This window comes from Panthera pardus, unplaced genomic scaffold (genome assembly GCF_024362965.1).
Source record: "Panthera pardus isolate Hobbes unplaced genomic scaffold, ASM2436296v1 HiC_scaffold_13, whole genome shotgun sequence".
Classification (NCBI taxonomy): Eukaryota; Metazoa; Chordata; class Mammalia; order Carnivora; family Felidae; genus Panthera; species Panthera pardus.
In genome coordinates, this window is record NW_026526688.1 from 38,499,985 (window position 1) to 38,516,536 (window position 16,552).

Consider the following 16,552-nt stretch of genomic DNA (forward strand, 5'->3'; position numbering starts at 1 on the left):
GAGTCAGTAATCAAAAATTTCACAACACAGAAAATTCTAAGAGCACATGGCTTTAATGAAAAATTCTACCAAACATTTGAATAAGAATTAGCAGGGGCACCTGGATGGCTCAGTTAAGCATCTGACTCTTGATTTTGGCCTGAGTCAGGATCTCATTCACACTTTGAGCCCTGCATGGGCCTCTGTGCTGTTTGGAGCCTGTTTGGGACTCTTTGTCCCCCTTTCTCTCTGCCCTTCCCCCACTTTCTGTCTCTCAAAAATAAATATAATAACCTTTAACAAGAAAAAAGAACTAGCAATAATCCTCAAACTTCTCCAAATTATTGAAGTGGGGGGAAAACTTCTAAACTCATTTTATGAGACTAGAATTATCCTGATTCCAATGCCAGATATAAGAAAACAAATCCATAAATCAATAAACCTGATATAGAGATGCAGCAATTCTCAACAAAATATTAGCAAACTGAATAAAATAACATATTAAAATGACTATACATCATAACTAAGCAGAATTATCCCTGAAATGAGAGGATAACTCAACATATACATTCAATATGGGAATAGAGCAGGGGAGGTAAGATGACTGCATAGTAGGAGGACTCTAAGCTTGCCTCATCCTTCAATCAAACATAGCTAGATAACTATCATATTATCCTGGATACCAAGAAATCAATCTGAAGGCTGAAAGAACAAAATGCACAATAGAGGAAGAGAAGAGGCCACATTGAGGAAGGTAGGAAGTGTGGAGATGTGGTTTGGGACAGAAATGTATCATGGTTGCTGTGGAGGGAAGGGAGACCTGGTCATGGAGAAAGGTGAGATAGAGTGGAGCATAAAGAAAACACTTTCCCAAAGCAATTAGCTGGGAAAATGAGAGGGGCTGATTTTCAGAAGTTTTTGCAACCACTTAAAGACTGGAGTTTTAGAGGTCCACAGGCTTGGCTAGAATAAAGCCCTGAGGGTACTGCCTTACTCCTGGAGGAAAGGCTGGCAAGCAGGCCCAGGGAAGACTGTGTGATCTGAGGATGGCCTAAAGTGCACAGGGAAAGACTGTTCACATCTACTGGAGTACATGGGTGAGAGATTACATGCCAAGAGATGCCTTTCAGGGGACAAAAGAGCTAGTGGGCAACGTTTTCCTCCCCAGCCCCTCAGCATAGGTACAGACACCTGCTGAGGGTGGCCAAATCAGACACTGACTGTTAAGCCTGTTTTGTTCCAAATCCCATGCATGTACACTCTGGCACACCTGCTATTCTCAGTCAAATCTGCATCAGTCCCAGCATGGCAAGACTCTCCTCCAGAAAACCAGTGAATGTCCTTCCCACATGAGGTTCCTAAAGTTTGGAGTTTTAAAAGTCAGAGGGTTTGTTGGGATAGAGCCCAAAGTGCACTGCCCTGCTCCAGGAAAGGAAGCAACCCAGAGACAGTGTGAAAACAGAAATCTGAAAACTTCCTGTGATGCACAAATGGAAATTATTCTAACTTTTGGGAGTGCTCTTTTGAGAGCAGCAAGCACAGAGTTCCCTCTACTGGGACATAGGAACTGGCTGGTGCCATTTCTCTGTCCCACCCTTCAGCATGAACCAACTTCAATAAACAACACAGTGCCAACACTAGGTGACTAACCTGTTTATGCTTAGTCCACCCACCCCTCTGCCATATGCTGGTAGCTCATTTTTTAGGCAAATGTACCTAACGACCAATACAGCAGGCCCCTTCCCCAGAAGACCAGCAGAAACTTCTGCATGCACCATGACTACTGACCATAGAGTTATGCGAAGCTTTGGTTCTAATGGAAGTTGAATCAGGTCTCATTTAACAAGCAGACTAGAGCAAACCAAGTTAAAACCTGCCACATTCTGGCCAAGGTCTAAACACTTCCCACTACAAGAAAGGAGAAAGTCTGCACATGACTGACCTGAGGGATACAGCCTGCAAACACAGCATCAGAGTACACACAACACACACCAGAGACTCTCCCTGAAACTCCAGGTCCTGGTATGACCTCTTCTTCATAAAGCCATTACTCTCAGAAACAGGAAACATAACAGACTTTTCCAACACACGGATGAAGACAGAGACCTAGGCAAATGCTAAGACAGAGGATTTCATTCCAAAATAAAGAACAAGTAAATGTCACAATCAGAGATCTCATTGAAAGAGATATAAGTAATGTGACTGATGGAGAGTGAAAACAACAATCATAAGGATCCTCGCTGGGTTTGGAACAGCATGGAAGACATCAGGGAGACCCTTATTGCTGAGATAAAAAACTTTAAAAACCATCAGAACGAAAGTTTTAAAAATGCAATAACTGAGAGTAATGACTACAAGGATGGAAGGAGAAGAAAGAATAAGTGATATAGCATATAGATTAATGGAAATTAATGCAACTGAAAAAAATAGTGAAAGAAGAATTATGCTTCATGAGAAGAGACTTAAGATATTTAGTGATTCCTTCAAATGTAATAACATTTGTATCATAGAAGTCTCAGAGAATGAAGAGAGAGAGAAAAGGGGACAGTTGTTTTTGAGGAATAATAGCTGAAAACTTTGCTAATCTGGGGAAGTAAACAGACTTTCACATCCAGGAGGGACAGAGAAATCCCATCAAAGGGAAAATGAGAAAAAGAAACAGGTCAACACCAAGACATACTGTAATTATATTTGTAAAATATACTGATTTAAAAACACCCTTAAAATCAAGACAAAAGAAGTCCCTAACTTATAAAGGAAGACCCATAAGGCTAGATGTAGATGTCTCCACAGAAACATGACAAGTCAGAAGGGAGTGGCATGATCTATTCAATGAGATAAATAGCAGAAATCTGCAGCCAAGAATACTCTATCCAGCGGGGCTATCGTCCAGAACATAAAGAGTTTCCAAGACAAGTAAAAGGTAAAAAATTTGTGATCACTAAACCATCACTGTAAGAAATATTAAAGGGGACTCACTAAGTGGGAAAGACCAAAATTGACAAAGACTAGAAAGGAACAGAGAAAACCTCCAGAAAGTATGAGAAAACAAGTAATAAAATGACACTAAATACATATGTAATAATAATTGCTCTGGATGTAAAAGGACTAAACACTCTAATCAAAAAACATAGGGTGTCATAATGGATAAAAAATAAGACCCATCAGGGAGAAGCCAAGATGGCAGAACAGCACGGAAGCTTTTTATGTGTCTCGTGTCCATGAAATACAGCCAGACCAACACTACACACCTAGAAAACAGATTGGAAGGTTAACACAGCAATCTGCACAACCTGAACCACAGAATTCAGCAGGTACACAAGAAGAGCTGAACTTGGGGAGAAAGAATCCCTGAAAGGTAGGGAACCCCTTTTGCGGGTGGAGAGAGGACAGAGACTGGGCGGGGGGAGCATTTGGGAAAAGCATCCCTCCCCAAAAGCAGCCAGAGAGAAAGTGGAAAATTGGAAACAGCCACAGGGACTAAACTAAAAAGGGAGAAAGGAGAAAGGAGAGGGCTTAAATCCCATTAAGACTATAAACAAGGCGAGCGCAAAGGCTGCAACTCTGCAGCTCGATACCTGGTGGTGCTCTGGTGGGAAGGGTGAATCCCCAGGAACAGAGTGGGGTCCAGGAGGTTCTCGGGCCACATGGGGAAAAGCAGTTCCACAGCTGGAAGGACATTTGGTAGAGACTGTTGAAGCCACCTGGTCCCAGCAGACCCCGGAAGGCGGCCACATTCGCTGGTGCTGGGGCAAGGTCATTGAGAGTGAAGCCTGGTGCCAGGTGTATGCTGCTATTTTCCATGGTCCCTGACACGCTGAGGCTACACTGTCTCATGATTTTTTTGGGGGAGCAGGCTGGCACCTGACCGCAGGTTCGGGACACCAGCAACAGCAGGGTCCAGCAGGCGTTCCTGGATGCAGCTGACATTAGGCCGTTTTGTGAGACCCTCCCACAGAGGGGTGGAATGGGTCAAAGCTGCAGTCCTTTGGAAGTAAGAGGCCAGGGAAAACAGCTGCATCTGAGACAAAACTTGGGAGAGAGGTACTGCCTGGGGCCTGATCACGGAGAGTGGAAAAGTGGGGAGTGGATGAGAGCTGAAGACAGAGGACCGGTGCACGATTGCTGATCCAGAAGAACAAACTGGGTGGCTAGTGGTGGCATTTTTCACCACTCCCACGCGTGCGCATGCACACCAAGGAGCTCCACAACAATCCACCCCAGTAAGCTAGCAGCGCCATCTAGTGGAGAGCAGAGCTGTTACACCGAGCCCCGCCCAACTGGGCCAACTTCGCTCTTCATTTTTTTTTTTCTCTTTTTTTTCTTTTTTTTTTTTCTTTTTTTTAATATATGAAATTTATTGTCAAATTGGTTTCCATAAAACACCCAGTGCTCATCCCAAAAGGTGCCCTCCTCAATACCCATCACCCACCCTGCCCTCCCTCCCACCCCCCATCAACCCTCAGTTTGTTCTCAGTTTTTAACAGTCTCTTATGCTTTGGCTCTCTCCCACTCTAACCTCTTTTTTTGTTTTCCTTCCCCTCCCCCATGGGTTTCTGTTAAGTTTCTCAGGATCCACATAAGAGTGAAACCATATGGTATCTGTCTTTCTCTGTATGGCTTATTTCACTTAGCATCACACTCTCCAGTTCCATCCACGTTCCTACAGAAGGCCATATTTCATTTTTTCTCATTGCCACGTAGTATTCCATTGTGTATATAAACCACAATTTCTTTATCCATTCATCAGTTGATGGACATTTAGGCTCTTTCCATAATTTGGCTATTGTTGAGAGTGCTGCTATAAACATCGGGGTACAAGTGCCCCTATGCATCAGTACTCCTGTATCCCATGGATAAATTCCTAGCAGTGCTATTGCTGGGTCATAGGGTAGGTCTATTTTTAATTTTCTGAGGAACCTCCACACTGCTTTCCAGAGCGGCTGCACCAATTTGCATTCCCACCAACAGTGCAAGAGGGTTCCCATTTCTCCACATCCTCTCCAGCATCTATAGTCTCCTGATTTGGTCATTTTGGCCACTCTGACTGGCGTGAGGTGATATCTGAGTGTGGTTTTGATTTGTATTTCCCTGATGAGGAGCGACGTTGAACATCTTTTCATGTGCCTGTTGGCCATCCGGATGTCTTCTTTAGAGAAGTGTCTATTCATGATTTCTGCCCATTTCTTCACTGGGTTATTTGTTTTTTGGGTGTGGAGTTTGGTGAGCTCTTTGTAGATTTTGGATACTAGCCCTTTGTCCGATATGTCATTTGCAAATATCTTTTCCCATTCTGTTGGTTGCCTTTTAGTTTTGTTCATTGTTTCCTTTGCTGTGCAGAAGCTTTTTATCTTCATAAGGTCCCAGTAATTTACTTTTGCTTTTAATTCCCTTGCCTTTGGGGATGTGTCGAGTAAGAGATTGCTACGGCTGAGGTCAGAGAGGTCTTTTCCTGCTTTCTCCTCTAAGGTTTTGATGGTTTCCTGTCTCACATTCAGGTCCTTTATCCATTTTGAGTTTATTTTTGTGAATGGTGTGAGAAAGTGGTCTAGTTTCAACCTAATGCATGTTGCTGCCCAGTTCTCCCAGCACCATTTGTTAAAGAGACTGTCTTTTTTCCATTGGATGTTCTTTCCTGCTTTGTCAAAGATTAGTTGGCCATACGTTTGTGGGTCTAGTTCTGGGGTTTCTATTCTATTCCATTGGTCTATGTGTCTGTTTTTGTGCCAATACCATGGTGTCTTGATGATTACAGCTTTGTAGTAGAGGCTAATGTCTGGGATTGTGATGCCTCCTGCTTTGGTCTTCTTCAAAATTACTTTGGCTATTCGGGGCCTTTTGTGGTTCCATATGAATTTTAGGATTGCTTGTTCTAGTTTCGAGAAGAATGCTGGTGCAATTTTGATTGGGATCGCATTGAATGTGTAGATAGCTTTGGGTAGTGTTGACATTTTGACAATATTTATTCTTCCAATCCATGAGCACGGAATGTCTTTCCATTTCTTTATATCTTCTTCAATTACCTGCATAAGCTTTCTATAGTTTTCAGCATACAGATCTTTTACATCTTTGGTTAGATTTATTCCTAGGTATTTTATGCTTCTTGGTGCAATTGTGAATGGGATCAGTTTCTTTATTTGTCTTTCTGTTGCTTCATTGTTAGTGTATAAGAATGCAACTGATTTCTGTACATTGATTTTGCATCCTGTGACTTTGCTGAATTCATGTATCATTTCTAGCACACTTTTGGTGGAGTCTATCGGATTTTCCATGTATAATATCATGTCATCTGCAAAAAGCGAAAGCTTGACTTCATCTTTGCCAATTTTGATGCCTTTGATTTCCTTTTGTTGTCTGATTGCTGATGCTAGTACTTCCAGCACTATGTTAAACAACAGCGGTGAGAGTGGGCATCCCTGTCGTGTTCCTGATCTCAGGGAAAAAGCTCTCAGTTTTTCCCCGCTGAGGATGATGTTAGCTGTGGGCTTTTCATAAATGGCTTTTATGATCTTTAAGTATGTTCCTTCTATCCTGACTTTCTCAAGGGTTTTTATTAAGAAAGGGTGCTGGATTTTGTCAAAGGCCTTTTCTGCATCGATTGACAGGATCATATGGTTCTTCTCTTTTTTTTGTTAATGTGATGTATCACGTTGATCGATTTGCGAATGTTGAACCAGCCCTGCATCCCAGGAATGAATCCCACTTGATCATGGTGAATAATTCTTTTTATATGCCGTTGAATTCGATTTGCTAGTATCTTATTGAGAATTTTTGCATCCATATTCATCAGGGATATTGGCCTGTAGTTCTCTTTTTTTACTGGGTCTCTGTCTGGTTTAGGAATCAAAGTAATACTGGCTTCATAGAATGAGTCTGGAAGTTTTCCTTCCCTTTCTATTTCTTGGAATAGCTTGAGAAGGATAGGTATTATCTCTGCTTTAAACGTCTGGTAGAACTCCCCTGGGAAGCCATCTGGTCCTGGACTCAATTTGTTGGGAGATTTTTGATAACCGATTCAATTTCTTCGCTGGTTATGGGTCTGTTCAAGCTTTTTATTTCCTCCTGATTGAGTTTTGGAAGAGTGTGGGTGTTTAGGAATTTGTCCATTTCTTCCAGGTTGTCCAACTTGTTGGCATATAATTTTTCATAGTATTCCCTGATAATTGTTTGTATCTCTGAGGGATTGGTTGTAATCATTCCATTTTCATTCATGATTTTATCTATTTGGGTCATCTCCCTTTTCTTTTTGAGAAGCCTGGCTAGAGGTTTGTCAATTTTGTTTATTTTTTCAAAAAACCAACTCTTGGTTTCGTTGATCTGCTCTACAGTTTTTTTAGATTCTATATTGTTTATTTCTGCTCTGATCTTTATTATTTCTCTTCTTCTGCTGGGTTTGGGGTGTCTTTGCTGTTCTGCTTCTATTTCCTTTAGGTGTGCTGTTAGATTTTGTATTTGGGATTTTTCTTGTTTCTTGAGATAGGCCTGGATTGCAATGTATTTTCCTCTCAGGACTGCCTTCGCTGTGTCCCAAAGCGTTTGGATTGTTGTATTTTCATTTTCGTTTGTTTCCATATATTTTTTAATTTCTTCTCTAATTGCCTGGCTGACCCACTCATTCGTTAGTGGGGTGTTCTTTAACCTCCATGCTTTTGGAGGTTTTCCAGACTTTTTCCTGTGGTTGATTTCAAGCTTCATAGCATTGTGGTCTGAAAGTAGGCATGGTATAATTTCAATTCTTGTAAACTTATGAAGGGCTGTTTTGTGACCCAGTATATGATCTATCTTGGAGAATGTTCCATGTGCACTCGAGAAGAAAGTATATTCTGTTGCTTTGGGATGCAGAGTTCTAAATATATCTGTCAAGTCCATCTGATCCAATGTAGCATTCAGGGCCCTTGTTTCTTTATTGACCGTGTGTCTAGATGATCTATCCATTTCTGTAAGTGGGGTGTTAAAGTCCCCTGCAATGACCACATTCTTATCAATAAGATTGCTTATGTTTATGAGTAATTGTTTTATATATTTGGGGGCTCCGGTATTTGGCACATAGACATTTATAATTGTTAGCTCTTCCTGATGGATAGACCCTGTAATTATTATATAATGCCCTTCTTCATCTCTTGTTAGAGTCTTTAATTTGAAGTCTAGTTTGTCTGATATAAGTATGGCTACTCCAGCTTTCTTTTGGCTTCCAGTAGCATGATAAATAGTTCTCCATCTCCTCACTCTCAATCTAAAGGTGTCCTCAGATCTAAAATGAGTCTCTTGTAGACAGAAAATAGATGGGTCTTGTTTTTTTATCCATTCTGATACCCTATGTCTTTTGATTGGTGCATTTAATCCATTTACATTCAGTGTTATTATAGAAAGATACGGGTTTAGAGTCATTGTGATGTCTGTATGTTTTATGCTTGTAGTGATGTCTCTGGTACTTTGTCTCACAGGATACCCCTTAGGATCTCTTGTCTTCTAAATGACAGACTTGCTGGATAAAGGATTCTTGGCTGCATATTTTTTCTGTTTAGCACACTGAAGATATCATGCCAATCCTTTCTGGCCTGCCAAGTTTCAAAAGAGAGATCAGTCACGAGTCTTATAGGTCTCCCTTTATATGTGAGGGCACGTTTATCCCTTGCTGCTTTCAGAATTTTCTCTTTATCCTTGTATTTTGCCAGTTTCACTATGATATGTCGTGCAGATCGATTCAAGTTCCATCTGAAGGGAGTTCTCTGTGCCTCTTGGATTTCAATGCCTTTTTCCTTCCCCAGTTCAGGGAAGTTCTCAGCTATAATTTCTTCAAGTACCCCTTCAGCACCTTTCCCTCTCTCTTCCTCCTCTGGGATACCAATTATGCGTATATTATTTCTTTTTAGTGTATCACTTAGTTCTCTAATTTTCCCCTCATACTCCTGGATTTTTTTATCTCTCTTTCTCTCAGCTTCCTCTTTTTCCATAACTTTATCTTCTAGTTCACCTATTCTCTCCTCTGTCTCTTCAATCCGAGCTGTCGTCGTTTCCATTTTGTTTTGCATTTCGTTTAAAGCTTTTTTCAGCTCCTCGTGACTGTTCCTTAGTCCTTTGACCTCTGTAACAAGAGATTCTCTGCTGTCCTCTATACTGTTTTCAACCCCAGCGATTAATTTTATGACTATTATTCTAAATTCACTTTCTGTTATATTATTTAAATCCTTTTTGATCAGTTCATTGGCTGTTGTTATTTCCTGGAGATTCTTCTGAGGGGAATTCTTCCGTTTGGTCATTTTGGAGAGTCCCCGGAGTGGTGAGGACCTGCAGGGCACTTCCCCTGTGCTGTGGTGTATAACTGAAGTTGGTGGGCGGGGCCGCAGTCAGACCTGATGTCTGCCCCCAGCCCACCGCTGGGGCCACAGTCAGACTGGTGTGTGCCTTCTCTTCTCCTCTCCTAGGGGCGGGATTCACTGTGGGGTGGCATGGCCCGTCTGGGCTACTTGCACACTGCCAGGCTTGTGGTGCTGGGGATCTGGCGTATTAGCTGGGGTGGGTAGGCAAGGTGCACGGGGGCAGGAGGGGCAGGCTTAGCTCACTTCTCCTTAGGTGATCCACTTCAGGAGGGGCCCTGTGGCAGCGGGAGGGAGTCAGATCCGCTGCCACCAGAGGTTTGGCTCCGCAGAAGCACAGAGTTGGGTGTTTGTGCTGAGCAAGTTCCCTGGCAGGAACTGGTTCCCTTTGGGATTTTGGCTGGGGGATGGGCGAGGGAGATGGCGCTGGCGAGCGCCTTTGTTCCCCACCAAACTGAGCTCTGTTGTCCAGGGGCTCAGCAGCTCTCCCTCCCTTTGTCCTCCAGCCTTCCCGCTTTCTGAGCAGAGCTGTTAACTTATGACCTCCCAGAAGCTAAGTCGCGATTGTTGTCGGAACACAGTCCGTAAGGCCCCTCCGCTTTTGCCAGCCAGACTCCAGGGCTCTGCTTGGCCGGCGAGCCGCCCCTCAGCCCTGGCTCCCTCCCGCCAGTCCGTGGAGCGGGCACCGCCTCACCGCCCTTCCTACCCTCTTCCGTGGGCCTCTCCTCTGCGCTTGGCTCCGGAGACTCCGTTCTGCTAATCCTCTGGCGGTTTTCTGGGTTATTTAGGCAGGTGTAGGTGGAATCTAAGTGATCAGCAGGACGCATGGCGAGCCCAGCGTCCTCCTACGCCGCCATCTTCCCTCCTCCTCCCCAACTTCGTTCTTCAAGAACACAAACCTCACTGCCAGCTTAATTTATGGACCATAAAGAGCTACATGGACTGACCTCTAGGGGAAAACGAAGCAATATCAAGCTTACTTCAATCTGTTAGCAGGTTCATCTATTCAATTTTTTTCTCTCTTTTTCCTTTTTCTCTTTAACAATTCTTTTCTTTTTCTTGAATACAGAAAGAGAAAAAACTCATTTTTATTTTCAATTTTTATTAAAAATATATGTCTTTAATTTTCATTACATTTTTTACTTTTGTGTAAATTTTTTCAAATTCTACTTTATTTTATCATTTACATCATTTTACATCATTTACATCATTTTATTTTAGTCTACTTCGGTGTACTCACCTTTTCAAATTTTCAAACAATTTCCTTTATTTTTCTTCATTTTTCGTTTTTTTCTTTTTCATTTCTTTTCTTTTTCTTGAATGCAGAAAGAGAAAAACCTCATTTTACTTTCAATTTCTTTTAAAAAATATTTTTATTTGGGGCGCCTTGGTGGCTCAGTCAGTTAAGCGGCCAACTTTGGCTCAGGTCATGATTTCGCGGTCCGTGAGTTTGAGCCCCACGTCGGGCTCTGTGCTGACAGCTCAGAGCCTGGAGCCTGTTTCAGATTCTGTGTCTCCCTCTCTCTGACCCTCCCCTGTTCATGCTCTGTCTCTCTCTGTCTCAAAAATAAATAAACGTTAAAAAAATTTTTTAAAAATAAAAATAAATAAAAATATTTTTATTTAATTTTTATTACTATATATTTTGTTTTTATGTAATTTTTTTCAAATTCTATCTTACTCCAAACATTTTATTTCAGTCTACTATAGTGTATTCACTTTTTCAAAGTTTCAAACTATTTTTTTGTCTTTTCTTTCTTTTTTTGTTTTTCTTTTTCATTTCTTTCTTTTTTCTTAAATACAGAAAATGAAAAAGTTCATATTTCTTTTTAATTTTTATTAAAAATATTTTCTATAATTTTTTTCTACTGTATTCTCTACTTTTGTGTATTTTATTCTACTATAGTGGATTCATTTAATCAAATTTCAAATGATTTCCTTTTTTTCTCTCCCCCTGCCCACTTTTTGTTTGTTTTTTTTCTCTGTCAAGCCACTTTCTACAGCCAGACCAAAACACACCTAGGATCTAGCATCATCTATTCAACTTTTGTGTGTGTGTTTAACTTTTAATTTTCAAATTTTTTTAACTTTAATTTTTTTTACTTCAATTTTTCCACCTTATTAATTCCTTTTCTCCCTTCAAAATTACAAAACGAAGGATTTCACCCCAAATAAAGAGCACAAAGAAACAACAGCCAGCGATTTAACCAACTCAGACACAAGCAAGATGTTTGAACAAGAATTTAGAATCATGATAATAAGAATACTAGCTGGAGTTGAAAATAGATTAGAATCCCTTTCTTCAGAGACAAAAGAAATAAAAATAGCAGGAATGAAATTTAAAATGCTATAACTGACCTGCAATCATGAATGGATGCAGTGGCGGCAAGGATGGACAAGGCAGAACAGAGAATCAGCGATATAGAGGGTTTGTAGAGAATGACGAAGCAGAAAAAAAGAGGGAGATTAAGGCAAAAGAGCACGATTTAAGAATTAGAGAAATCAGTTACTCATTAAAAAAGAACAACATCACAATCATAGGGGTCCCAGAGGAGGAAGAGAGAGAAATAGGGGTAGAAATGTTATGTGAAGAAATCATAGCTGAAAACTTTCCTAATCTGGGGAAAGACACAGACATTAAAATCCAGGAAGCACAGAGGACTCCCATTAGATTGAACAAAAAACGACCATCAGCAAGACATATCATAGTGAAATACACAAAATACTCAGGCAAGGAGAGAATCATGAAAGCAGCAATGGGGAAAAAGCCCTTAACTTACAAGGGAAGACAGATCAGGTTTGCAGCAGACCTATCCACAGAAACTTGGCAGGCCAGAAAGGAGTGGAGGGATATATTCAGTGTGCTGAATCAGAAAAATATGCAGCCAAGAATTCTTTATCCAGCAAGGCTGTCATTCAAAATGGAGAGATAAGGTTTCCCAGACAAACAAAAATTGAAGGAGTTTGTGACCACTAAACCAGCCCTGCAAGAAATTTTAAGGGGGACTCTCTGAGGGGAGAAAAGATGCATATATATATATATATATATATATACCAAAAGAACAAACAATTAGAAAGGACCAGAGAACACCACCAGAAATTCCAACTCTGCAAGCAACATAATGGCAATAAATTCGTATCTTTCAGTACTCACTCTAAACATCAATGGACTCAATGCTCCAATCAAAAGACATAGGGTAACAGAATGGATAAGAAAACAAGACCCATCTATATGCTGTTTACAAGAGACCCACTTTAGACCTAAAGACACCTACAGATTGAAAATAAAGGGATGGAGAACCATCTATCATGCTAATGGTCAACAAAAGAAAGCCAGAGTAGCCATACTCATATCAGGCAATCTAGACTTTAAAATAAAGACTGTATCAAGAGATGCAGGAGGGCATTATATCATAATCAAGGTGTCTATCCACCAAGAAGACCTAATAATGGTAAACATTTATGTGCCAAATGTGAAAGAACCCAAATATATAAATCAGTTAATCACAAACATCAAGAAACTCATTGATAGTAATACCATAATAGTAGAAGACTTCAACACCCCACTCACAGCAATGGACAGACATCTAATCAAAAGATCAACAAGGAAACAATGGCTTTGAATGACACATTGGACCAGATGGGCTTAACAGATATATTCAGAACATTTCATCCTAAAGCAGCAGAATATACATTCTTCTCCAGTGCACATGGAATGTTCTCAGGAATAGACCATATACTGGGACACTAATCAGCCCTAAGTACAAAAAGATTGAGATAATACCGTGCATATTTTCGGACCACAATGCTATGAAACTTGAAATCAACCACAAGAAAAAATTTGGAAAGGTAACAAATACTTGGAGAATGAAGAACATCTTACTAAAGAATGAATGGGCTAACCAAGCAGTTAAAGAAGAACTTAAAAAGTATATGGAAGTCAATGAAAATGATAGCACCACAACCCAAAACCTCTGGGATGCGGCAAAGGCAGTCATAAGAGGAAATATATAACAATCCAGATGCACAAACTAACCTTACGCCTTAAGGAGCTGGAAAAAGAACAGCAAATAAAACCCAAAAACAGCAAAAGATGGGAAATAATAAAGATTAGAGCAGAAATTAATGCTATTGAAACAAAAAAAAACAACAGTAGAACAGATCAATGAAACCAAAATCTGGTTCTTTGAAAGAATTAACAAAATTGATAAACCACTAGCCAGTTTGATCAAGAAGAAAAAGGAAAGGACCCAAATAAGTAAAATCAAGAATGAAAGAGGATAAATCACAACAAACACAACAGAAATAAAAACAAGAAGAGAATATTATGAGCAATTTTATGACAATAAAATGGGTAATTTGAAAGAAATGGACAAATTCCTAGAAACATATACACTACCAAAACTGAAACAGGAAGAAATAGAAAATTTGAACAGACCCATAACCAGTAAGGAAATTGAATTAGTAATCAAAAATCTGCCAAAAAACAAGAGTCCAGGGCCAGATGGCTTTCCAGGGGAATTCTACGAAACATTTAAGGAAGAGTTAACTTCTATTTTCTTGAAACTGTTCCAAAAAATACAAATGGAAAGAAAACTTCCAAACTCTTTCTATGAGGCCAGCATTACCTTGATTCCAAAACCAGACAGAGACCCCACTAAAAAGGAGAACTATAGACCTATTTCCCTGATGAACATGCATGCAAAAATCCTCAAAAAGATAGCCAACCAGATCCAACAATACGTTAAAAAAATTATTGACCACGACCAAGGGGGATTTATACCTGGGATGCAGGGCTGGTTCAATATCCGTAAAACAATTAACGTGATTCATCACATCAATAAAAGAAAGGACAAGAACCATATGATCCTCTCAGTGGATGCAAAGAAAGCATTTGACAAAATACAGCATCCTTCCTTGATAAAAACTTTCAAGAAAGTAGGGATAGAAGAATCATACCTCGAGATGATAAAAGCCATATACGAGTGACCCAATGCTAATATCCTCAATGGGGAAAAACTGAGAGCTTTCCCTCTAAGGTCAGGAACAAGACAGGGATGTCCACTCTCACCACTCTTATTCAACATAGTACTGGAAGTCTTAGCCTCTGCAATCAGACAACACAAAGAAATAAAAGGCATGCAAATCAGCCAGGAGGAGGTCAAACTTTCACTCTTCACAGATGGCATGATACTCTATATGGAAAACCCAAAGGATTCCACCAAAAAACTGCTAGAACTGATTCATGAATTCAGCAAAGTTTCAGGATATAAAATCAATGCACAGAAATCGGTTGCATTCCTATACACCAACAGTGAAGTGACAGAAAGAGAAATCAAGGAATCGATCACATTTACAGTTGCACACAAAAACCATAAAATACCTAGGAATAAATCTAAGCAAAGAGGTGAAAAATCTATACACTGAAAACTGTAGAAAACGTATGAAAGAAATTGAAGAAGACACAAAGAAATAGAAAAAGATTCCATGCTCCTGGATAGGAAGAACAAATATTGTTAAAATGTCAATACTACCCAAAGCACTCTACATATTCAATGCAATCCCTATCAAAGTAACACCAGCATTCTTCGCAGAGCTAGAACAAATAATCCTAAAATTTGTATGGAACCAGAAAAGACCCCAAATAGCCAAAGCAATCTTGAAAAAGAAAACCAAAGCAGGAGGCATCACAATCCCAGACTTCAAGCTATACTACAAAGCTGTAATCATCAAGACAGTATGGTACTGGCACAGGAACAGACAGATCAATGGAATAAAATAGAGGACCCAGAAATGGACCCACAAATGTATGGCCAACTAATCTTTGACAAAGCAGGAAAGAATATCCAATGGAATAAAGACAGTTTCTTCAGCAAGTGGTGCTGGGAAAACTGGACAGCAAAATACAGAAGAATTAACCAGGACCACTTTCTTACACCATACACAAAAATAAACTCAAAATGGATGAAAGACCTCAATTTACGACAGGAAGCCATCACAATCCTCGAGGAGAAAGCAGGCAAAAACCTCTTTGATCTTGGCTGCAGCAACTTCTTACTCAACACGTCTTCAGAGGCTAGGGAAACAAAAGAAAAATGAACTACTGGGACCTCATCAAAATAAAAAGCTTCTGCACAGCGAAGGAAACAATCAGCAAAACTAAAAGGCAACTGACAGAATGGGAGAAGATATTTGCAAATGACCTATCAGATAAAGCGCTAGTATCCAAAATCTACAAAGAACTTATCAAAATCAACACCCAAAAACAAAGAATCCAGTGAAGAAATGGGCAAAAGACATAAATAGACACTTCTCCAAAGAAGACATCCAGATGGCCAAACGACACATGAAAAAATGTTCAACATCACTCATCAGGGATGAGATACCACCTTACACTTGTCAGAATGGCTAACATTAACAACTCAGGCAACAAAAGATGTTGGTGAGGATGTGGAGAAAGAGGATCTCCTTTGCATTGTTGGTGGGAATACAATCTGGTGCAGCCATTATGGAAAACAGTATGGAGGTTCCTCAAAAAATTAAAAATAGAACTATCCTATGACCCAGCAATTCCACTACTAGGTATTTATCCAAGGGATACAGTTGTGCTGTTTTGAAGGGACACATACACCCCCATGTTTATAGCAGCACTATCAACCATAGCCGAAGTATGGAAAGAGCCCAAATTTCCATCGATAGATGAATGAATAAAGAAGATGTGGTAGATATATATAATGGAGTATTACTTGGCAGTCAAAAAGAATGAAATCTTGCCATTTGCAACTACATGGATGGCACTGGAGGGTATTATGCTAAGTGAAATTAGTCAGTCAGAGAAAGACAAATATCATATGACTTCACTCATAGGAGGACTTTAAGAGACAAAACAGATGAACACAAGGGAAGTGAAGCAAAAATAATATAAAAGCAGTGAGGGGACAAAACATAAGACACTCTTAAATATGGAGAACAAACAGAGGGTTACTGGAGGGATTGTGGGATGGGGGTGGGCTAAATGGATAAGTGGCATTAAGGAATCTACTCCTGAAATCATTGTTGCAGTATATGCTAATTTGGATGTGAAAACTATAGAAAACTTATGAAGGAAATAGGAGAAGACAAAAAGACCTGGAAAAACATTCCATGCTCATGGATTGGAAGAATATTTCTAAAATGTCAATACTACCCAAAGCAATCTACACATTCAATGCAATCCCAATCAAAATTGCACCAGCATTCTTCTCAAAGCTAGAACA